The 25,699-nt window shown below is 39.4% G+C and overlaps 1 long non-coding RNA gene across 2 annotated transcripts in view; it reads left to right on the top strand.

The window, feature by feature from the left end:
* Window positions 1-25,488, top strand: part of LOC128662653 (uncharacterized) — a 330,873-nt gene extending 305,385 nt beyond the window's left edge. The window contains exon 5 of one of the 2 annotated variants that reach the window (XR_008402801.1): window positions 25,335-25,488. This is a non-coding gene — a long non-coding RNA (uncharacterized LOC128662653). Of the gene's footprint in view, window positions 1-8,038; window positions 8,100-25,334 lie in introns of those variants that run through there. The other variant, XR_008402800.1, reaches the window with a different exon arrangement.
* Window positions 25,489-25,699: the final 211 nt, after the last annotated feature.

The following is a 25,699-nucleotide window of genomic DNA, read 5'->3' as shown; positions in this document are numbered from 1 at the left end:
GAAAAAAAGGCTCGTTAGCACCACACACCATTACCGACAAAAACTCGTAATCTAGCCGATTGTTTTTTGTTGAAAAGGGGGAATTTTAATTTGTAATACAAATGTTAAGATTTGGCTGATATGTTTGTACATGGGGTTATTTGTCAAATGAATGAGTGCCCCTTTAGTTAAAGGGACAGTCTAGTATAAATTAAACTTTCATTATTCAGATAGGACTTTTAATTTTAATTGACTTTCTAATTTACTTTTATCATCAAATTTGCTTTTTTCTCTTGGTATTCTTAGTTTAAACTAAACATAGGTAGGCTCATATGCTAATTTCTAAGCCTGTGAGGGCTGCCTCTTATCACATTCTTTTTAAATCTCTTTTCAACACAAAGAGACAGAAAGTACACGTGGGCTATATAGATAACACTGTGTTCAGGCACAGAAAGTTATTTAAGATCTAGCACAACACAATGCTAAATTTAAGACAATAGATAATAAACAGTCACAGTCATGTGATCAGGGGGCTGGAAGAAGGTTCCTAGATACAAGGTAATCACAAAGGTAAAAAGTACATTAATATAACTGTTGGTTATGCAAAACTGGGGAATGAGTAATAAAGGGATTATCTATCTTTTAAAACAATAACAATTCTATGGTTGACTGTCCCTTTAAAAACAATTGTCAAATCAAACTAGACATAAAAAGAAACAAATTATGTTAAAAAAAAAACAACAAAAAAACAGAATTTATGTTTACCTGATAAATTACTTTCTCCAACGGTGTGTCCGGTCCACGGCGTCATCCTTACTTGTGGGATATTCTCTTCCCCAACAGGAAATGGCAAAGAGCCCAGCAAAGCTGGTCACATGATCCCTCCTAGGCTCCGCCTACCCCAGTCATTCGACCGACGTTAAGGAGGAATATTTGCACAGGAGAAACCATATGTTACCGTGGTGACTGTAGTTAAAGAAAATAAATTATCAGACCTGATTAAAAAAACCAGGGCGGGCCGTGGACCGGACACACCGTTGGAGAAAGTAATTTATCAGGTAAACATAAATTCTGTTTTCTCCAACATAGGTGTGTCCGGTCCACGGCGTCATCCTTACTTGTGGGAACCAATACCAAAGCTTTAGGACACGGATGAAGGGAGGGAGCAAATCAGGTCACCTAAATGGAAGGCACCACGGCTTGCAAAACCTTTCTCCCAAAAATAGCCTCAGAAGAAGCAAAAGTATCAAATTTGTAAAATTTAGAAAAAGTGTGCAGTGAAGACCAAGTCGCTGCCTTACATATCTGATCAACAGAAGCCTCGTTCTTGAAGGCCCATGAGGAAGCCACAGCCCTAGTGGAGTGAGCTGTGATTCTTTCAGGAGGCTGCCGTCCGGCAGTCTCATAAGTCAATCGGATAATGCTTTTAATCCAGAAGGAGAGAGAGGTAGAAGTTGCTTTTTGACCTCTCCGATTACCAGAATAAACAACAAACAAAGACAAAGTTTGTCTGAAATCCTTAGTAGCTGCTAAGTAAAATTTGAGAGCACGAACTACCTCCAAGTTGTGCAACAAACGTTCCTTCTTTGAAACTGGATTAGGACACAAAGAAGACACAACTATCTCCTGGTTAATGTTTTTGTTAGAAACAACTTTTGGAAAAAAACCAGGTTTAGTACGCAAAACCACCTTATCTGCATGGAACACCAGATAAGGAGAAGAACACTGCAGAGCAGATAATTCTGAAACTCTTCTAGCAGAAGAAATTGCAACCAAAAACAAAACTTTCCAAGATAATAACTTAATATCAACGGAATGTAAGGGTTCAAACGGAACCCCCTGAAGAACTGAAAGAACTAGGTTGAGACTCCAAGGAGGAGTCAAAATTTTGTAAACAGGCTTGATTCTAACCAGAGCCTGAACAAAGGCTAGAACATCTGGCACAGCTGCCAGCTTTTTGTGAAGTAACACAGACAAGGCAGAAATCTGTCCCATCAAGGAACTTGCAGATAATCCTTTTTCCAATCCTTCTCGAAGGAAGGATAGACTCTTAGGAATCTTAACCTTGTCCCAAGGGAATCCTGCAGATTCACACCAACAGATATACCAAATTATGTGGTAACTTTTCTGGTTACAGGCTTTCAGGCCTGAACAAGAGTATTAATAACAGAATCTGAGAACCCTCGCTTTGATAAGATCAAGCGTTCAATCTCCAAGCAGTCAGCTGGAGTGGGTCGAACGGACCTAGAACAAGAAGGTCTCTCAAAGGTAGCTTCCATGGTGGAGCCGATGACATATTTCACCAGATCTGCATACCAAGTCCTGCGTGGCCACGCAGGAGCTATCAAAATCACCGACGCCCTCTCCTGATTGATCCTGGCTACCAGCCTGGGGATGAGAGGAAACGGCGGGAACACATAAGCTAGTTTGAAGGTCCAAGGTGCTACTAGTGCATCCACTAGAGCCGCCTTGGGATCCCTGGATCTGTACCCGTAGTAAGGAACTCTGAAGTTCTGACGAGAGGCCATCAGATCCATGTCTGGAATGCCCCACGGTTGAGTGACTTGGGCAAAGATTTCCGGATGGAGTTCCCACTCCCCCGGATGCAATGTCTGACGACTCAGAAAATCCGCTTCCCAATTTTCCACTCCTGGGATGTGGATAGCAGACAGGTGGCAGGAGTGAGACTCCGCCCATAGAATGATTTTGGTCACTTCTTCCATCGCTAGGGAACTCCTTGTTCCCCCCTGATGGTTGATGTATGAACTTGGCCCTCGCTAGCTGAGGCCAAGCTTTGAGAGCATTGAATATCGCTCTCAGTTCCAGAATATTTATCGGTAGAAGAGATTCTACCCGAGACCAAAGACCCTGAGCTTTCAGGGATCCCCAGACCGCGCCCCAGCCCCTCAGACTGGCGTCGGTCGTGACAATGACCCACTCTGGTCTGCGGAAGGTCATCCCTTGTGACAGGTTGTCCAGGGACAGCCACCAACGGAATGAGTCTCTGGTCCTCTGATTTACTTGTATCTTCGGAGACAAGTCTGAATAGTCCCCATTCCACTGACTGAGCATGAACAGTTGTAATGGTCTTAGATGAATGCGCACAAAAGGAACTATGTCCATTGCCGCTACCATCAAACCTATCACTTCCATGCACTGCGCTATGGAAGGAAGAGGAACGGAATGAAGTATCCGACAAGAGTCTAGAAGTTTTGTTTTTCTGGCTTCTGTCAGAAAAATCCTCATTTCAAAGGAGTCTATTATAGTTCCCAAGAAGGGAACCCTCGTTGACGGAGATAGAGAACTCTTTTCCACGTTCACTTTCCATCCGTGAGATCTGAGAAAGGCCAGGACAATGTCCGTGTGAGCCTTTACTTGAGGAAGGGACGACGCTCGAATCAGAATGTCGTCCAAGTAAGGTACTACAGCAATGCCCCTTGGTCTTAGCACCGCCAGAAGGGACCCTAGTACCTATGAGAAAATCCTAGGAGCAGTGGCTAATCCGAAAGAAAACGCCACGAACTGGAAATGCTTGTCCAGGAATGCAATCCTTAGGAACCGATGATGTTCCTTGTGGATAGGAATATGTAGATACGCATCCTTGAAATCCACCTTGGTCATGAATTGACCTTCCTGGATGGAAGGAAGAAGTGTTCGAATGGTTTCCATCTTGAACGATGGAACCTAGAGAAACTTGTTCAAGATCTTGAGATCTAAGATTGGTCTGAACGTTCCCTCCTTTTTTGGGAACTATGAACAGATTGGAGTAGAACCCCATCCCTTGTTCTCCTAATGGAACAGGATGAATCACTCCCATTTTTAGCAGGTCTTCTACCCAATGTAAGAATGCCTGTCTTCTTATGTGGTCTGAAGACAACTGAGGCCTGTGGAACCTCCCCCTTGGAGGAAGCCCCTTGAACTCCAGAGAATAACCTTGGGAGACTATTCCTAGTGCCCAAGGATCCAGAACATCTCTTGCCCAAGCCTGAGCGAAGAGAGAGAGTCTGCCCCCCACCAGATCCGGTCCCGGATCGGGGGCCCGCATTTCATGCTGTCTTGGTAGCAGTGGCAGGTTTCCTGGCCTGCTTTCCTTTGTTCCAGCCTTGCATAGGTCTCCAGGCTGGATTGGCTTGAGAAGTATTACCTTCCTGCTTAGAGGACGTAGCCCTTGGGCTGATCCGTTTCTGCGAAAGGGACGAAACTTAGGTTTATTTTTGGTCTTGAAAAGACCTATCCTGAGGAAGGGCGTGGCCCTTGCCCCCAGTGATATCAGAGATAATCTCTTTCAAGTCAGGGCCAAAGAGTGTTTTCCCCTTGAAAGGAATGTCAAGCAATTTGTTCTTGGAAGACGCATCCGCTGCCCAAGATTTTAACCAAAGCGCTCTGCGCCACAATAGCCAACCCAGAATTTTTTCGCCGCTAACCTAGCCAATTGCAAGGTGGCGTCTAGGGTGAAAGAATTAGCCAATTTAAGAGCACGAATTCTGTCCATAATCTCCTCATAAGAAGAAGAATTACTAATAATCGCCTTTCCTAGCTCATCAAACTAGAAACACGCGGCTGCAGTGGACAGGGACAATGCATGCAATTGGTTGTAGAAGGGAACCTTGCTGAACAAACATCTTTAGCAGACCTTCTAATTTTTTATCCATAGGATCTTGGAAAGCACAACTATCTTCTATGGGTATAGTGGGCGCGCTTGTGTAGAGTAGAAAACCGCCCCCTCGACCTTGGGGACTGTCTGCCATCAGTCCTTTCTGGGGTCGACTATAGGAAAACAATTTTATAAATATGGGGGGAGGTACTAAAGGTATACCGGGCCTGTCCCATTCTTTACTAACAATGAACGCCACCCGCTTGGATATAGGAAAAGCTTCGGGGGGCCCCGGGGCCTCTAAGAACTTTTCCATTTTACATAGTGGTTCTGGAATGACCAGATAATCACAATCATCCAAATTGGGATAACACCTCCTTAAGCAGAGCGCGGAGATGTTCCAACTTAAATTTAAAAGTAATCACATCAGGTTCAGCTTGTTGAGAAATGTTTCCTGAATCTGAAATTTCTCCCTCAGACAAAACCACCCTGGCCCCCTCAGACTGGTGTAGGGGCCCTTCAGAAATAATATCATCAGCGTTCTCATGCTCTACAGAATTTTCTAAAACAGAGCAGTCGCGCTTTCGCTGATAAGTGGGCATATTGGCTAAAATGTTTTTTGATAGAATTATCCATTACAGCCGTTAAATGTTGCATAGTAAGGAGTATTGGCGCACTAGATGTACTAGGGGCCTCCTGTATGGGCAAGACTGGTGTAGACGAAGGAGGGGATGATGCAGTACCATGCTTACTCCCCTCGCTTGAGGAATCATCTTGGGCATCATTTTTACTAAATTTTTTTATGACATAAAATACATATAGTTAAATGAGAAGGAACCTTGGTTTCCCCACAGTCAGAACACAATCTATCTGGTAGTTCAGACATGTTAAACAGGCATAAACTTGATAACAAAGCACAAAAAAACGTTTTAAAATAAAACCGTTACTGTCACTTTAAATTTTAAACTAAACACACTTTATTACTGCAATTGCGAAAAAGTATGAAGGAATTGTTCAAATTCACCAAAATTTCACCACAGTGTCTTAAAGCCTTAAAAGTATTGCACACCAAATTTGGAAGCTTTAACCCTTAAAATAACGGAACCGGAGCCGTTTTTATATTTAACCCCTTTACAGTCCCTGGAATCTGCTTTGCTGAGACCCAACCAAGCCCAAAGGGGGAATACGATACCAAATGATGCCTTCAGAAAGACTTTTCTATGTATCAGAGCTCCACACACATGCAGCTGCATGCCATGCTGTCCTCAAAAACAAGTGCGCCATACCGGCGCGAAAATGAGGCTCTGACTATGATTAGGGAAAGCCCCTAAAGAATAAGGTGTCTAAAACAGTGCCTGCCGATATTATTATATCAAAATACCCAGAATAAATGATTCCTCAAGGCTAAATAAGTGTTAATATCAATCGATTTAGCCCCAAAAAAAGGTCTACAGTCTAAATAAGCCCTTGTGAAGCCCTTATTTACAATCGTAATAAACATGGCTTACCGGATCCCATAGGGAAAATGACAGCTTCCAGCATTACATCGTCTTGTTAGAATGTGTCATACCTCAAGCAGCAAAGGACTGCAAACTGTTCCCCCAACTGAAGTTAATAGCTCTCAACAGTCCTGTGTGGAACAGCCATGGATTTTAGTTACGGTTGCTAAAATCATTTTCCTCATACAAACAGAATTCTTCATCTCTTTTCTGTTTCTGAGTAAATAGTACGTACCAGCACTATTTGAAAATAACAAACTCTTGATTGAATAATGAAAAACTACAGTTAAACACTAAAAAACTCTAAGCCATCTCCGTGGAGATGTTGCCTGTACAACGGCAAAGAGAATGACTGGGGTAGGCGGAGCCTAGGAGGGATCATGTGACCAGCTTTGCTGGGCTCTTTGCCATTTCCTGTTGGGGAAGAGAATATCCCACAAGTAAGGATGACGCCGTGGACCGGACACACCTATGTTGGAGAAATGGGTTTCTTATCCCTTTTTACTACTATTGTTTCCTGTCACATGATTTTTACAACAAAAGTTGCCTTCTAGGGCAATAAATTATAAAAAATAAACTTTAATGATTCAGTCAGAACATGCCATTTTAATCATTTTCCTAATTTACTTCTATTATCTAATTTGCTTCATTCTTTTGGTATCCTTCATTGAAAAGTATACCTAGGTAGACTTAGGAGGAACAATGCACTACTGTGAGCTAGCTGCTGAATAATGCCTGCACATACAGTATATGCCTCTTATCTTTGGCTCACCCAATGTGCTCAGCTATCTCCCAGTATTTCATTGTTGCTCCTTCAACAAATTATACCAATAGAACAAAGCACATGAAATAATATAAATAAATTAGAAAGAAGCTTATAATTGAATGCTTAATCATAGCAGAAAAAAATATATATTTTTTCTTTATTTTTGTATGTTCTTTACCACATTTTATGATAGTCAATGTAATGGCTACCACTGTAAATAATAATCATAATTGTAGCAAGTTTCAAAATATTATTAAAAATGGAAAAAAACATTTTCAGTAGTAGTAAACACTCTAAATTGTCTTTCAGAAGAGGTGGTAATTGTATATAAGTATTTTTAACACCTTTTTTGATAGGCAATTCCTTATACTTTATAATTTGCAAAATGATCAGAGTAAATTGTATTACTTAATTTGCATTAACTGTTAATATGCATTGTTTAATATTCAGGGCATCTTAAAGTTTACATTGATATTAACTTCATGTATAGAATATCACAAGCGATTGAAACGTACCTGAAAAAAAGATAATTAGTTGAGATATTTTCTTTGTCGAAATCATATTGTTGCCCCTTTATACAAGATTCAAAGGTTGAGTTCTTGATAATTATTTTGTCTCTGGATAAAGAAGATCATCTTCTGTGTAACACAGCTTTTATAACTGATCTTAAGTAAACAGATAAGTGTACTATGTACATAATTATTGATAGTGACCAATAAGGAAATATATACACTTGGCTCTGTAATGTTTATTCTATAGTTGCTATGTTTCTCTCTATTACATTTTTTATTGGCGAGATGTGTGGTGCTCTCTTGATGTTAAGTAGACTGTTGTGATTCTTAATTGTTAGAAAAACAATGCTTATTTTGCTTACTAAACATATCAAGTTTTAGCAGTGCGATCCAAACGAAAGACAATACATTATTTTCTATTTCTTATTCGTAGAAAAAAGTGCTTTGTGTGCTGGTGAAAGGGTTAGAGAATGGAAATCTGCAAGAGGGGGAAAGTGTAAAGTATTTGTCAAAATGATGTTTAACGCTTGTGCTTTTCACAATACACCTTAGTTTTGTAGCATAGGTGTAACTAGAAAACTTAGGGCCCCAGTGCAACAAAAAAAAACAAACATGATTTTGATACATTTGCTTTTTGTTTTTCAAATACTTTATATTACAATCTGAAAATGTTTCATGTCTCTTTAAGCTGTGTCATGGAGGTTAAAGAACGATTATACTGAAAAGAAATGACAAGATGTAACTCATTGGACCATGTAAGTTTAATATTAACAACCCTGTAATGCTATTGCAAAGGGATTAAACCCAAAGCACTGCTTGTCCGGACAGAAAACCGATGATCAGCCAATCAGCAATGCTGGTAATCACCATTGCTCATAGGTTCAGGGCAATGTCTGCTTTGGACAAGCAGTACTGTGCGGTTCCTGGGTGGTGTTTAATCCCTTTGCAGTGGTTAAACAAAAAGCATTGCTTATTGTTAAAACAACATGCTGTAACAAATTAGAGCATATAATTTTTCTATTATAATGTCTCTTTAAACACAAAGTTACCAATGGACAATAGTCTACCACACTAAAGCATTTAACTATTCCATTATCAAGTTTCTTTTAATATGCATATATATTAATAATAGCACATCACAGATTAGGCTCATAACTAAGGATGTGCCAAGGGTAATTGCTGCCTGGGTGCAGAAATATTTTCTGCCCCCCCCCCATAAATAAAATACAGGACAAAGCTTATTGTAATTATAGCAAGTAAAAAAAAAAAGAGTTGAGAAAAGAGAGAGAAAATGAAAAGAGAGTGTGTTAGAAGAGAGAAGAGAAAGGGGAGAGAGGAAAAATGAGAGAGAGAAGAGAGAGAGAAGAAAAAGAAAGGATAGAGGTGGGAGAGAGACAGGAGAAAGGTTAGGAGGGAGGGGAGAAAAGAGGTTTAAAAGATAGCTAGATAGATAGATAGATTAGATAGATAGATAGATAGGAGAAAGGGCAGAGAAAGGGGAGAGAGAGGGAGAAAAAGGGGAGAGGAGAAATATGGGAAAGGGGAGAGAAAGGGAAATAAGGGGAAAAAAGGAGAGAGATGAGAGAGAAGAGAGAGAGAGGAGAAAAAGGGTAAATGAGAGAAAGAGGAGAGAGTGGAGAAGGGGAAAGAAGAGAGTATAAAGGGTAAAAGGAGAGAAAGAGATGAGAAAAAGGAGAGAGAAGAGAGAAAGGGGAGAGGAGGAAGGGGAGAGAAGAGAGAAAGGGGAAAGGAGTGAGAAGAAAGGGGAAAGAGAGAGCGAGAGATAGAGAAGGGGAAAAAAAGAGAGGAGAAAGTGGAAAAAGGAGATTAGAGAAAGGGGGACAAAGAGAGAAAGGGCAAAAATGAGAAAGACAAGAGAAAGGGGAGAACAAGAAAGCTTTCTTTTCTGTACTGTACGGTATACAACAATATAGAGCAGAGTATACAAGACAGCTTCTAGCGTGACATTTATGGTAACATCACACAAGCTCAGAGCTAGGAATCCCCTAAGGACATGATATATTATATTTAGCTCCTGGATTTTTTTTTTTTGCTGTTTAAATGCTATAACTTTTTGGATGTTCATTTTAATGGTTGATTATAAGGGGCCCATTTATCTAAAGACCGCTGCTCCATAACCTGTCCGCCTGCTCTGAGCAGGCGGACAGACATTGCTGCAATTCAACCCGATCAAGTACGATCGGGTTGATTGACACCCCCCTGCTGGCGGCTGATTGGCTGCAAATCTGCAGGGGGCGGCGTTGTACCAGCAGCTCACAAGAGCTGCTGGAGCAATGCTGAATACGGAGAGCGTATTGCTCTCCGCATTCAGCGAGGTCTGTCGGACCTGATCCTCACTGTTAGATCAGGTCCGGCAGACTTTTGTTAAATAGGTGCCTAATTATAAATTGCTATGAGTGCTTACAATATATTATTTTTATTTTTACCTAGCATCCATTAGTGGGGAAGAAAGACAAAAAATATGTACTCACCATTAAATATGAGTTGCAACTAGAGGCAGCACCACAAAAAGAATGTCTTTATGCCAATTGAAATTAGTGAATAAGTGTATACTAGAACTATAAGGGAATCTGAATTTTCAGATAGTGAGTCCATCAGCACCAACACAGCACAATAAATAGATCCACTAAAACACACTAACACAAATATCCCTGTCCCCTCTATTCAAACTAGTATAACTCATTTTTTAGCATTAGGCCAAAGAACACAAACAGGAATAGGTCATAGAACTCAAATGGCGATGGCCATCAATCAAATACCACAGACCACTCCTCAAACTATAAATACCACCAGGAGGAACAAATATAAACAAACAGGACCTGTCAGACAATTAACCAGAAAAAGAGAAGTGAGCCCCTTTTGAAGTGAAGAACACAAAAGTGTCCTATCTAAATTTTAACTTGCTGCCCAACAAACACTCTTAATAAATTTGAAATGGTAAAAGATGTACACCTATTTTGTAGAAAACTACTGGTTAAAAAATTTTTACTCAGACAAGGGAGATAATATATGGGCTGAAGAGGATCAGGTTACTTTGAAAGTTATGGAGGATTTAGATAATGGCAATATTCAAGATGAGACTCAATCTAACATTATAGAACAACCCCTCTGGAAAACTAATTTTAAACCAAAATCTGCCTATGCTCCCTCTCCATCTATCTCAACTGAGGTAACAATATTCTGTAACATTGTAACCAAATAGATAAACTACCATTGCAAAGAGGACAATACAATCTAACAATATCCAAAAATAAAGCATTAAAAGATATCAAACTGTGGTCAGATACAATCATCAAACCGCTAGATAAGGGCGGTAATGTGGTGCTGTGGCCCAAAGACAAGTACGTAACCGAAGCATTAAAACAATTTACTAATCCTGACTGTTATAAGCAGTTTGATTTTTTTTATTTTTTTTTCTTTTTATTGAAAATTTAAATATTCATAACAACAAATATCAGCATGGAAATGATTTTACAGTGTCAAATATTGCTAATTAGAGCTATATGTTCATGAGTGTCGTTGTTGCTTTATAAATTGTAATCAGTTAGTCCATGTGGGTTAAATAACAAGTAAACAGATAAACAAACAAACTATTCAATAGAATAAATATATTAACATACGTCTGCATGTCTTTATCCGGATCGTCACTGGCTCTTGGATTAAATGTTTATCGAAGTGTAGCATGATCTGTTCATTTCATGAAGAAGATTTACATCCTTTCTGTTTGGTGATAGTTAGTATAATTCCCTAGGGGGGAGGAGTGGCATTCCTAGGGGTATGTGAGGTAATTGCTGTATGTAGGGATTCTTGCCAGAGAAATTTGGCATCTAGCAGGGTATTTACTTTGTTACGGCACAGGTAACCGTATTGTTCTAGTGTGAATTGTTCATCTACTTCTTCAAGCCACATTGCTTTAGTTATGGTTAGATGTTTCTTCCAATTACGGGCTATTAATTTCCTCGCGCTGTTAAGGCCTATTTGGAGCATTAAAAGTCGCAAGCGACATGGTAAATTGGGGAGATCATTGAGTAATGCTATTTGTGGGCTTAGTATAAATTCAGTTGAAAGACTTTGCCTGAAGTGTTGCTCTACCGCCTTCCATAGGGGGCGCACTTTGGGGCATCGCCACCACATGTGAAGTAGGCTACCATGTCTCTTGCCGCAACGCCAGCATTTGTCTGATAGGTTTGGGTAAATACTACTTAGCTTTGACGGGGTTAAATACCACCTCATTATAATCTTGTAGTTAAGCTCTAATATTACTGGTGAGGTTGAGGATTTTTTGATTAATTTAAATATGTTGGCCCAGTTGTCATCTGGTATGTGACTACCTATATCTGTGTTCCATTTAGCTGAATATGGAGGTAGGGAGTCTCTAGTGTTCTTGATTAATATTTTACGGGAGAGCGAAAGTGTTCCCCTTGGTATAATCCCTCCATGGCACAATGTTTCGAATGTGGTGGGTGTTCTTAGTAAGTCCGCTTTGAATGGGGAGGTATGAACGAAGTGATGTAATTGTGCGTATTTTAGCCAATTGTTGTATTTGCCTTGTGCTATGTTGGTTAATTTGTCTCTTTCTAGTAGTTTGCCTGCTTCCGTGAAATTTAGTAAAGGGATGGTATAGTCCCACTCAGTAAGCCTCTGAAATCCTTTGTCAAGACCACCCACCATCTCTGTGTTTAGAACGATCGGAAAAAGGGGAGATCTGGAAGTCGAAATGTATGGTCTGGAGGATGTAATTTGGTCCCAGGTCTGAAATAAGTGTTTGGGAATTTCTAGGCGTCTACATTGGGGTGGTCTTAATTTGCTAGGTACCCAACATAACGCATGTACCAATGGAGCTCTGAGTATGTGAGAATCTAATGCTACTCGTGCCCTACATTCCTGTTTCCCGTGCCAATCAAGTATTCTTTGTAATGTGACCGCTAGGTAGTACTCTTCAATTTTTGGTAGCCCTAACCCTCCATCAGTAGTTGACCTATACATCGTATCTCTGTTAACTCTAGGCTTAGTTTTCCCCCATACAAAGGAATTAAGGCTGTTTTGAAGACGGTTCAGGTACCAACGGGGTAAGTGCATAGGTAATGTCTGTAGTATATATGTAATCCTAGGGAGTGTGGTCATTTTTAGGAATTGGATTCGACCCCACCATGAGAGAGGTTTACTTGCCCATGTCTGAAGGTCTTGTTGAGTATTGTTTAATAAAGTTACGTAATTTTTATCAAAGAGTGTTGTTTGTTTGGGGGCAAGGTGAATTCCTAAGTATTTTATTGAATCCTTTCTTAATTTTAATGGGCTTATCTTCGCTAATGATTGAAATTTAGCTTCTGATAGACTAACATTCAAGATCTCTGACTTTTGTTTGTTAACTAGAAAGTTTGAATATCGCCCGTATCTGTCTAATTCTGTTAAGAGTTCTGGGATAGTTGTTAGGGGTGAGGTAACTGAGAATAATAAGTCATCAGCAAATGCTGCGATTTTATAGGATTGGTTGTAACGATATTCCTTTAATGTTTTGGTTTTTACGAACATGAGAAGTGAGGACCTCCATCGTTAAAATGAATAAGATCGGGGATAGGGGGCAGCCCAGGCGCGTGCCATTGTGTATGGGGAAAGTGTCTGACAGTATACCATTAGCTTTTATTTTTGCATTTGGGTGGGAATATAGATTAAATATTCTGTTAATTATTTTTGGGCCAAATCCAATGTTTTTAAGCGTTTCTAGAAGGAACTGCCAATCTGTTCGATCAAATGCCTTCTCGGCGTCGATGGCTATCATTACGGATTCTATTTTATGGGTCTTAGCATATTCTATGAGGGTTAAGGCTCTGATAGTATTGTCCCTGGCTTCTCGGCCAGGGACAAATCCTACTTGATCTGTGTGGACTATATCGTTAAGAATGGAGTTTATACGGTTCGCTATGATTTTCCCTAAAATCTTAAGATCTGTGTTTAGTAGCGATATAGGCCGATAGCTACCTGGGTCCTCTTGTGGTTTTTCTGGTTTCAGAATTACAGATATATGGGCTGTTAGAGATTCTATAGAGAGTTGTGTGCCTTCATCTAAGGATTTAAAAAGATTTAGTAAATGTGGGGCTAAAATAGGACAATGTGTTTTGTAGTATTGATTGGTTAATCCGTCAGGTCCTGGACTCTTGCCTGTTGGAAGGCTCCGAATAGCTTTCACTATTTCTGTTAATGTTATATCTGCTTCTAGGTCGTTTACCTGGGTTTGTGATAATTTGTTTAAATCTGCTGAAGTTATGTACGCTTTCATATTTTGTATGTGGTCGAGTGAAGTAGTTTTTGTCAGGTTGTATAATTGCTGGTAGAAGCTACGAAAGTGGGCTGCTATCTCCTTGCTGTCAACTACATAGTCTCCTTGTTTAGTTCTGAGCTTGTGAATATGTGTAAGGGTATTCTTATCTTTTAGGGTATTAGCAAGGATTTTGCCTGGGCGGTTCCCTTCATAGTAGTATTTCTTTCGCAGGTTTAACATTTTTCTTTGGGTTTCAGTGTACAGTAGTGCATTAAGTTCCTTTCGTGTAGCTGTCAGCATTGTTAGAAGAGTTCTGTCTGAGGGGGATTGCTTGTGTCGAGTTTCTAGGTCATTGAGACTGTTGGTAAGAGCGTTTAGCTGAGTGTTGTATTGTTTTGTGATGTATGCTTTGTGTTTTATACATTCTCCGCGTATTACTGCTTTATGTGCTTCCCATACGAACATCGGGTGAGTTTCTAGGTTAGCATTTAGGTTAAAGTATTCTGTTAGTGCTGTCTTGACTTTTTGGGCTGTTGGTGGGTGGTGTAGGAGGTAAGGGTCAAGTCGCCATGTGTATGGGTAAAGCGGAGTGTCGGGCCAGTTTAAATCCAAGGTCACCATAGAGTGATCTGACCATGCTGTTGATAATATGTCAGTATTGGATAATAGGGATAGGCTAGATTGGTCTAGAAATAGATAGTCTAACCTTGAGTACATGGACCAAGGATGTGAGTAAAAGGAATACCCGCGTTGTGTAGAGTGTTGTAGTTTCCAAGTGTCTATGAGTCCCAGTTGTTTAAGGCATGAGTAAGTAGCATTAGGGGGACGTGATGTGTTGTTTGTGTTTAAGGAGGTAGAGTCAAGTAGAGGGTCTAAGGTAACGTTTAGGTCTCCACCCAGTACTATTGTGCCTTTACGTGATTCATGTATCATGCGGTTGAGAGTATTGAAAAATCTGCTCTTATTTGTATTGGGAGCGTATACATTAACTAAAGTGATTGGTCTATTGTAAAGTAGGCTTACTAAGATTAATATCCTCCCTTCTTTGTCTGATATGTTATGGAACAATTGAAAGGGTAGGGATGAGTGGAGGAGGATTCCTACTCCATTTATTTTCCTTTCGTGGGAATTAAAAAAACTGAGAGGGAAGTGTTTGTTCGAGTATTTGGGTTCGTTTGCTCGGGGGAAATGAGTCTCCTGTAGAAATATGATGGAGCCTCTTTGTTTGGCGAACCAATGTATTGCGACTGACCTTTTTGTAGGTGAATTCAAACCTTTAGCGTTTTGGGATATTATTGTGAGAGATCTAGGGATCATGAGTAATGTTTGTGTGAGCATCTGCTATTAAGGTTTCCAGGTTTGTCTTACCATATGGGGAGATTATGTGCTTCTTGGAGGTGCAGTGTACTGAGGAGGTCTTTGTAGAGTTGTAGTGCTTACTGTGAACATGAGATGAGTAGAGTGTGAGCCAGTGTATCGATCCGGATTTTGCAGAGAATCTGAAATACAAAAACATGCATTGAGAAATGTAACATAACAAAATTAAGATTACAGTAAATAACATTAAATATAAATTCAAGTCTAAATCTAGGTTCGGACTTAAATCTAAAACAGGATGGGGGGAAAGTGGTAGCAGACTAGGGTCACTACCGTTCCTCAAAATAGGGCTAGTGCTAGAATTACATTAAGGTGGGATTCCTTCTAATTATGGGGATTCTGACTATAGTGGTATAAATCCCCTAGGGGGAAAAAAGGGTGTGCAGGGGGATTATTCTTGGGTCTCATTATGCTGAAACATTGGGTTGTCTATAAACCTGCATCTAAGAGTCAAAATATACTACTCGCTGGGAAGTCGTAGTCTCTTCTAGGAGTAGAAGTGGGGTTAGTTAGGTAGTTAAAGTTCCAGATAGTGGGGGTTAGACTTCAAGGTGGGTTTGTGGGGGTGTTCAGCGTCGGGCTGGAGGTGTTGGGGTCAATTTTACGCTTCTTGGGTACTGTGTTCCATTTTTGTCTCTGTAGCTTTGGAGGGTACCGATCAGATGTTGGTTCACCTTCCTCTTGATCTGCAGTTTGGGGTATATGCTTCGGTAGTGGAATGTTCAGTTGTGTGAAAAAGGAGTTGAGATCTTCTAGGTCTTTGTAGGTGATTTCCTTGTTGTCTTTTGTTACTCCTGAGTGCGAAAGGGAACCCCAACGATATGGGATTTGGTGGTCTTGTAAGTGAGCAGTTAAGAACTTGACATCCCGCCTTCTAGTGAGAGTTAGCCGGCTGAGATCTGCAAAGATTTGTATTGTATCTCCGTCTTTGTAAATTGGTGCTTTTTTTCTTGCTGCATTCAGTAGTTTTTCTTTGTCTTTGAAGTTATGGCACCTTAGAATAATGTCCCTTGGTGGAGCTTTGGGTAGCAGTTTGATTTTTAATCCATGTACCTCATACACTGAACTGTATAACAAACTAATAAACAATGCATGGCAGAACACTATTATTACCAAAACAAAAAAGCAATTCCTTACTCAAACAAACCCAAAAATGGCCACTATATATTTTATACCAAAGATACACAAAAAACAAACTAATCCTCCTGGCAGACCCATAATGTTTGGGAATGAAAATCTGACTGAAGCAGCGATCAAATATATAGACCTGAGATTAAGGGGGTATCTGACAACTTTACCATCATATATACTTAATACCATGGAAGTATTACAGGTATTAAGAAACTTACAGCTGTCTGATACCACCTGGTTTGTAATCATGGACGTGGAATCATTGTACACCAGTATACGCCATTCAGATGGTATTGAAGCGATGCAATATTTTCTATCTACAAATGCAAATAACAATCAGGAATATAATTCCTTTATTATCCAACTACTGCGATTTGTGTTAACTCACAATCAGCTAGATTTCAAGTTTTGAGTGCTATAGGGAAAGTAAAGAACGCAACAAAAGTTGCGTTATTTAACCCCCCCATAGCGCTGCATTGTGCAGGCGATATGGCTGCATTGAGCTCCATACCTCATACAAAGCAGCAGTGTTTTGGCGTGTTCCTGCACGCTTCCCCATGCATGCTCGTGCACACTTTCCAGGCAGCCTCTTCAATCTTCATCCAGGTGGCATCTTCTATCTTGATCCCGGAGGCGCGTAGCGGGTCCATCCTGAAGACATCCGGCTTATTTAAGCCTACCCATGGCTCATCTATTATAACATTGAATTTTAGCCCAAGCTAGTCGCTTATTTCTGTAAATAAGTGCAATTTATAACCTTGATTGTAGTATAGGAATGTTGGGGTAAACATAAATAAAATAAGTATTTTTCTTGAATTTTTACCCTATATGCAGTAGCCATCTACTGATAGAACAATACGATTTTATCTAATTAATTTTATGTTAATTAATTATTAAAATATTATAATTAATTACTCCTCCTAGAATAAAGAATGGTAATATATAAGGTCTAGCCCAATGGGAGGGGGTCGTTTTTCCTGTATTTTGGAACTGGTCACATCATATATGGAGTTGGTAATTTGCTAATCAACTACAGAGGTCCGAGATTATTGGATTATAACTGCTAAAGCTAGTTAAGCCTACTTGGACAGACCTACGACCTGACAGCTTGATTCCTGTTTGAAAAGGGGGAATTTATTTACTTTGGTGATGTATGAAATTAAGTCACCTTAAATGTTAATATCATTAAGATTTACACCTTACATTTATTATTTATTTATTTAATCAGGTAAATTCATTAATTGTTTTATAGCTTTGTGTTTTTCTTTTGATAATTCCTACCACCTGGTCTTATTAGTCGACAATAACACTGGGTGAATCAGGAATTGTGATAAATTATTATCTGACGGTTTGTCATGATTATTAATTTACCTGATTCTCTGCAATTACCTTAAAGGGTTTATAATCAAATATTAAGTTCTTATTATTAAGCCAATTTTTGTGTTATTTCGAAAATATGATTTAATTATCTTTATAGTTTAGTTTCTGCGTTAATTCTGTTTTCCTTCTGTAACTCCTTTAATTGATTATTATAGGATTATAGGTTATTTCACTGTATAAGAAAAAAATGTACGATATAAAATCATACAATAGGGTGCGCTATATTGATATACTGTTGTGTGCAAAAAAATATATATGTGGGGTGAATGGTGCAAAATAGTATAAAAAATCGTTCAAAAAAGTATATAGGATGTCCTTTTTACAAGAGTGTACCTAAGGAACTGTATAGTTCAGAAAAAGTAGATAAGTGACTTTACATAAACAATGACGTGTGTTTCACAAAAACTTCAACTTCTAAAAAATGAACGATATAAGTCAAGTGATACAATGTTATTTCTATTGAAAATAGATAAAATAAAATTAGGTGGAATAAAATCAAAAATAAAAAAAATAAAAACAATACAAACGATTTCACATATAGTGCAGAGTCATTGATAGATAGATGCAATTGGTGAAATCAATTGGTGAAATCAATAATTCTGGGAGGCTGCTCCACTCCAAACCGGTGGTAAGTCGGTAGAACTGGAAAAAAGAGAGCAGAGAGAGAGAGCGCCTGATAGTGTAATATCGTCAAGGTCAAACAAGGTATAGGTATAAAAAAATCTCTGCCAAATGGATACTCACAAAGAGCTTGGCACTCGCAAGTAGTGCATGTAGGCGGGCTGACCTTTATACAGTAGTCAGTACACTGAATCTATGGTGGTCGTATCAGAGGATCTGTAGTGATAGAAACAGAGAACACAGAGGACCAATGGTGCAATATCGTCTGGAAACGAAATGGACACAGCATAGGATACAGCAAGGTGTATACTCACAATGGAGTTGGCACTCCCAAGTAGTGCATTAAGACAGGCTGACCTTCATACAGCAGTCAGCGCGCTGATGGTTAATAGCTGTAGTTGGTAGCTGTAGCTGTTATCGATCTGGGCTTGTCCTCTGCTCACCGAAGTGTGTATTGAATATTCAGCTATGGCTGGGCTGTTTAGCTGTAGAAAGTGGATCTTTCAGGTATGCTGTGAATACACCCAAAATATGCACCTGCGGCACGTCACAGGCCTCAGGAGACACGGTGCATATCAAATAATAAGCTACTAAAAATGAGTGACTGAAAAATATTTGTAAAGGAAAATATATTTAAAATAAGGAAGTCAGCGAACAAACTGTTGAGTAAAAGTATACACTTACCTGATGAAACGGCCAGTGAGCTTTTATCGGCCGAGAAACGCGTTGTTATAGCTCTTAAATAAAAACCCCTTTTATTACTTTTACTCAACAGTTTGTTCGCTGACTTCCTTATTTTAAATATATTTTCCTTTACAAATATTTTTCAGTCACTCATTTTTAGTAGCTTATTATTTGATATGCACCGTGTCTCCTGAGGCCTGTGACGTGCCGCAGGTGCATATTTTGGGTGTATTCACAGCATACCTGAAAGATCCACTTTCTACAGCTAAACAGCCCAGCCATAGCTGAATATTCAATACACACTTCGGTGAGCAGAGGACAAGCCCAGATCGATAACAGCTACAGCTACCAACTACAGCTATTAACCATCAGCGCGCTGACTGCTGTATGAAGGTCAGCCTGTCTTAATGCACTACTTGGGAGTGCCAACTCCATTGTGAGTATACACCTTGCTGTATCCTATGCTGTGTCCATTTCGTTTCCAGACGATATTGCACCATTGGTCCTCTGTGTTCTCTGTTTCTATCACTACAGATCTCTGATACGACCACCATAGATTCAGTGTACTGACTACTGTATAAAGGTCAGCCCGCCTACATGCACTACTTGCGAGTGCCAAGCTCTTTGTGAGTATCCATTTGGCAGAGATTTTTTTATACCTATACCTTGTTTGACCTTGACGATATTACACTATCAGGCGCTCTCTCTCTCTGCTCTCTTATTTCACTGTATATATTTTGATTACTTCTGAATATTTTCCAATCAAAATCTTTTAATAAAGTTAATTTTTGTTATTCTTCTGTTGTCAGTATAATTAATAGCAACCAAAAGGATTCAGGTTTTGTTTATTATCTTTAGCAAGTTATAAGTAAGTGTGTCATTAAAAATTACACACATTTCTCCTATCACATAATATACTTTTATAGATAAAGGTAATATTCATAACATCTTGGAAGATGCCACCTGGATGAAGATAGAAGATGCCGCCTGGATGGATAAAGACCTCGCCATCTGGATGAAGACCTCTCGCCACCTGGATGACCGGACTTCAGGAACTGTAAGTGGACTGGATATCCGGGTGTTAGTGTTAGGATTTTTTAAACTGTTTTGGGTGGGGTTTTTTTAGTTTAGGGTTGGGCTTTTCTTAAAAGAGCTAAATGCCCTTTTAAGGTGAAGCAAAAAAACTAAATGCCCTTTTAAGGGCAATGCCCATACAAATGCCATTTTCAGGTGGTGGGTTTAAGGTTGGGGAGGTCTTTGTGTTTTTTTACAGGTAAAAGAGCTGATATCTTTGGGGCAATGCCCCACAAAAGGCCCTTTTAAGGGCTATTAGTAGTTCATTGTAGGCTAGGGTTTTTTATTTTGGGTGGGCTTTTTTATTTTTATAGGGCTATTAGATTAGGTGTAATTCTTTTTATTTTTGATAATTTAGTTTGTTATTTTTCGTAATTTAGTGTTTGTTATTTTTTGTTATTTAGTATTTTTTGTAATTAGATACTTTATAATTTTATAGCAGTGTTAGGATTTTTTTTTTTTTTTTTTATTTTTCAAAAGAGCTTTATTAAGAGAATTGATATTTTTACAGCACGTATAAGATTAACATATCATATAACACATAGACAAATAAAAGTTTGTTGCATATTTTCTGATTGTATAATGAAACCACATGCTTTTGCTGTGAGTCCACTTATCCAACAGGTCATGACTTTTATCAATCTATAAGATACACTTTAGAACAGGTAGATGAGGACCTAATGAGATGTTGGTTGAACAGGACAAGTGGACTAAACTTAATGATTGCTCTATCTATACCCCAGCTGTGGGGACCTCTCTTGGGTCCCATAATTAAAATGAACTTCAGATATGCTAGTGTTGGGGTTAACCTAATTATCATTAAACCTTATTTACTAAATAAACAGTTGAACATTGTAAGGGATTTGCTTGTATACCTGGCTGGGAAAGCATATGTGTTGTTGTGTGGTTGTTGTTTGCCTATAAAGTGAGGGGACAATTAGTGGCTATGGGGTATTTATCCTGGATTGTCATCTATATTGGGTGCCCTGTGCTGCATCAAGGTTATAAAGGGTTAAACTTGTTATTTGTCTCCCTGTCCGCAGCTCCGGCCGAAAGCCACGTCAGGGTTTAATTTTGTTTGTAGCCCTGGATGTCCTATGCATGGTATCTTTTCTGTGTGTAACTAATATTCACAAAAGGTAACACATGTTTTAATAACCTTTGAAAAAGGAGCACCTCCCGGATATTATCTGTAGCATATGCAAAACATACTCAAAAAAACATAAGATTCATCACATGCTGTGCTGCCATTATACAGTTTTGCCCCCAGTTTTAACTATGTGGTACAAGGCAATATAATACTGAACATTATCAGGAAAACATTAACATTAACATCTAAATCTACTTGAAACAGTCCTGTTGATAATTGCCTACAACAAAACCTTTATATTACAGGGCAGTTTATTCACTGTCTAATAAGGGTGTCTATATATTATCCTTCGTCTCTGTGAAAGGGGATTATATCATGAGTGCAGAACCTGAACCTTTTGGGAGTCATGTAAAAAGACTTCCAGGGGATCTTATTTGCCAATATTAGTTTAGTGCAGGAGGAACGTTCAGTATAGTCATATTTCCTATCCATCGGTGACCTCAATGGCCATTTCTCCGCACTTTGCAGGGGCAGACTTAATACATCCCCCTCCATTGCCAACCATGTTGTATTTTGTGCTTTGCTCCATGCCGTGCCGCATGGACTAAATCTCACCGGGGGAGGCCTGTGAGGGGCAATGAGATGAGCAAAGTTACCTTGTGGGGCAGCAGATCCTGCCGCTGGCTGAAGCTTCAATATCTCCGCTTTCCACCTAACTGCCTGTGGTACAGCCCCTCCGCAGCCCCGACTGGGGCTATTTATCTGGGAGCCCCTGCCTTTCTCCTCTAGCTGCTCGACATATCTCCGGTATGGATCTGTTTGCCCTGTCCTGGTTTGCGTTCCCGCCGATGCCGGTATGTGGAGATCAGTTGGTGCCAGGTGTCGGTCTCCAGTGTCAGGGCTCCCGTTACTGGTTCCCTCCGTTTTGGTAAGTGTAGTGTCAGAGGTGCATACAAAATCTGCCAATTTCTCTGATTCTCCATGATTGCTTACTTCTGCTCTTGATGCCGGGTGCGTCATAGGTTTAACACCTTCATGGCTGGCAGTTTCGGGAGGACTGTCTCGAGGGTTGCTCGTTATGTACTTTGGACATATCCTGCTTAATAAAAAGTCGTAAGGAGCCTTTTGGATTAGCTTGTCAAAGAGTCTCTCTATTTTCTCAGCATATGAAGCAGAATAGCAGTGGAACTCCGGTTCCTTGATGCAGGTCATTTTTAGGGATAACACAGATAGCGCTGTTCACAACCTTTCTGTTTGTAGGTTTCCCGACGTGTAGATAATGATCTCCCTTGTTATCTATTTAGAAAGAGATAGTGAAGAGATTCAGTAAGTCGGGTTTTCGACCGCACTGATGACCCGGCTCTTCCCGGGGGGGAGGTGTATACCTAAAAGTAGGCCGCCGCCTTAGGCTTTGCTCCGATCTGAGTCCCCAATATCATGAAAACAGCCAGAATGAACGATTTAGGATCCCAGTTGCTAGAACTGTGGAATATTCTGTAAAAGTGATCTTTTCTTTGCTGTTTAATATTAATAATCAGCGGATTATTAAGGATCCGTTGGAGCCCACAGAAAATGCGTCCTGTTCAGAACGCTGCACGGACACGCCCCCGTGTTAGGATTTTTTTAATGTGTATTTTAGTTTTCTTTAATTGGTAGATTAATTTTAGTTTAATAGTTATATTAGTTTAATTGTTAGTTTAAACTTAGTTTTTTTAATTTGACAGGTAAGTTTATAATTTAAGGGAATTTAAGGGAAATTGTAATTTTAATATAAAGTTAGGGGGGGGCGTTAGGTGTAGGGGTAACTAGTTTAAAATAGTTTATTGCAATGTGGGGGGCTTTCATTAGGGGTTAATAGTTTAATTTAGTATATTTTGCTTTGGGGGGACTTGTGGTTTGCGGTGTCGGGGAGTGGCAGAATAGGGGTTAATACATTTTATTAGTGGCGGCAATGTCGGGAGTGGCAGATTAGGGGTTAATAACTTTATTATAGTGGCGGCGGTGTCAGGGAGCGGCGGAATAGGAGTTAATAAATGTTTTAGGAGCAGCGATGTCAGGAGCGGCAGATTAGGGGTTAATAACTTTAATATAGTATTTGTGATGCAGGAGGGCCTCGGTTTAGGGGTTAATAGGTAGTTTATGGGTGTTAGTGTAATTTGTAATACTTTAGTTACTTTAATAATGTACTTTTTATTATTAAATATATATTTCTATACATATCTGATACTGTTCATGTAAAATTGGTCATAAGGGTGGCAGATAAGGGTGGAGTCCTAGTACTCCAGGATTATGACAAATATAGGGATGAGATACTTCAGCAACTATTATTGTTGTTGTTATTATTATTATTATTATTATTATTATTATCATTTATTTGTAGCGCCGCCAAATTCCTTAGCACTGGGTACAATGCTAGGGGTATACAATGACAAGGATTTGCGATAAAATACAAAACATAACAAAACTAAGCAAATCTAGTACAGGAGGAAGAGGGCCCTGCACCGGAGAGCTCACAGTCTATAGAATTAGGGTGCAGAGACATAAGGTTGGGGCTAGCTTGTCACATCGGTTCAAGGAGCATCTGAAGCTATACAAGGTTGGAGACAGTCTTATGGAGCGGGGTAGAGAGTTCCAAAAGGACAGGAGCAGCACGTGCGATTTCTTGAAGGCGGGAGTGGGACATAGAGATAACAGGAGTGGAGAGACGTAGGTCAGAGGTTGATCGAAGAGGACGGGAGGGGGAATATTTAACGATGAGAGAGGAAATATAGTTGGGAGTTAGACTGTTGAGTGCTTTGTAAGTTAGAGTTAATACTTTAAATTGTATTCTGGAGTGTATGGGGAGCCAATGTAGAGACTGGCAGAGTGGAGCAGCTGATGTAGATTGGCGACTTAGGTGGATGAGTCTAGAAGAAGCATTCATAATAGATTGGAGAGAGGAGAGGCAGTGTTTTGGAAGGCCTTTTAGGAGTATATTGCAATAATCAATGCATGACAAAATGAGGGAATGAAAAAGTATTTTTGTATTTATTTGAGTAAGGAAGGGACTTATTCTGGAAATGTTGCGTAGGTGTGAACGGCAGGATTTGGTAAGTGCTTCTATATGTGGGTTGAATGTGAACTCTGAGTCTAGTGTGACCCCAAGACAGTGGACCTGGGGTGAGGTGCTGAGAATAGAGTTTCCAACCGTCCGAGAAATGTCAGGTGTTGGATGTCTCCAAGAGGGGGGAATAAGAAGCAGCTCAGTTTTGGACAGATTGAGTTGAAAGTAGTGTGAAAACATCCAAGAGGATTGCAGAGAGGCAGTTGGAAATCTGGTTGAGTAAAGAGGTAGAGATATCAGGAGAGGAAAGATAGATTTGGGTATTATCAGCATATAAGTGGTACTGGAATCCAAAGGAGGCTATAAGTTTTCCAAGTGACAATGTATAGAGAGAGAAAAGCAAGGGGCCAAAGACGGAGCCTTGTGGTACTCCAACTAAGAGAGGCAAGATATGTTGTTAAAGGAAATGGAAAATGAGCGGTTTGAGAGATATGAGGCCAACTAGGAGAGGGCTGTGTCATGGATGCCAAATGAATGTAGTATTTTTAGGAGGAGAGGATGGTCGACTGTGTCAAAAGCAGAGGATAGGTCAAGAAGAATTAGTAAGGAGTAGTGGCCTTTTGCTTTATCTGATAACAGGTAATGTGTTACTTTGGCAAGAGCAGTTTCTTATTGATAATTGACAATTAATAAAACAGTCTACCGTAAATTACCCAAGGATCCCATCATGGAATTTAAATCTACCATTGATGGATATCTAAAATTGATGGTTCAGACTGATGTACTCTCTGAGAATGTGTGCAACTACATGACTGTTGAAGATCCTATTACTCCTATCATCTATACTTTACTGAAGATTCACAAAGATCCTAAAAATCACCCTGGACGGCCAATAGATCAAGCTCTAGGAGTATGATCATAATAGGTTCACAACTAATAGGTTCCCAACTTGTAGGACTAATTAGTGGGAGGTAATATAACCGGTCTACTTTGTACATATGTAGAGAATAGTATTATAGATATTAGGCTTAGAAGCCATGGTTATAAATTGGTTAAATTATATGAAGCTGAAAGATGGGCTATCCCTGAGCAGAATGTGCATTTGCTAACATGTGCTACATAATTAAGGATAACATGATCAACAAAAGGTTGATAATATTGATGCACACACTGTTGAGTAGCACACTAAGCTGATATACCTCAGTCACTTATTAATATTGGAATTTATTTGTTTGCAGTGATATTGGATCGCAATCTGCTGAGCCTTTTTAACTTTGACACTGTTGTTTCTTGTTTTTGAACAGCATGTGCAGTTGCGATGTGAGAACGCTGCAGCATCCAGGACGTATTGGTGAAGGGAACACTATTTATTTCAAGTAATTAACTTGTATGTGTGAGTCTGGGGATGGGGGAGATCCTGAAAATGTTTATTCATTAAAGTAATTTTGATGGACAGTACGGAGAGTGCCTTCTTTGATTGATGACAGATATATATATATAAAATCCACATATATATATATATATATATATATATATATATATATATATATATATATATATATATATATATATATATATATGTGTGTGTGTATTTATGAATAAATTGAAGATATACTTCTATGTGAAGAACATTGGAATGTTAAATATTCATATTTTCATATCGGGTTAG

Source organism: Bombina bombina, chromosome 6, assembly GCF_027579735.1.
Source record: "Bombina bombina isolate aBomBom1 chromosome 6, aBomBom1.pri, whole genome shotgun sequence".
NCBI classification, from domain to species: domain Eukaryota; kingdom Metazoa; phylum Chordata; class Amphibia; order Anura; family Bombinatoridae; genus Bombina; species Bombina bombina.
Note: the sequence above shows the minus strand (reverse complement) of the source record. Positions and strands in the feature narration are given on the sequence as shown.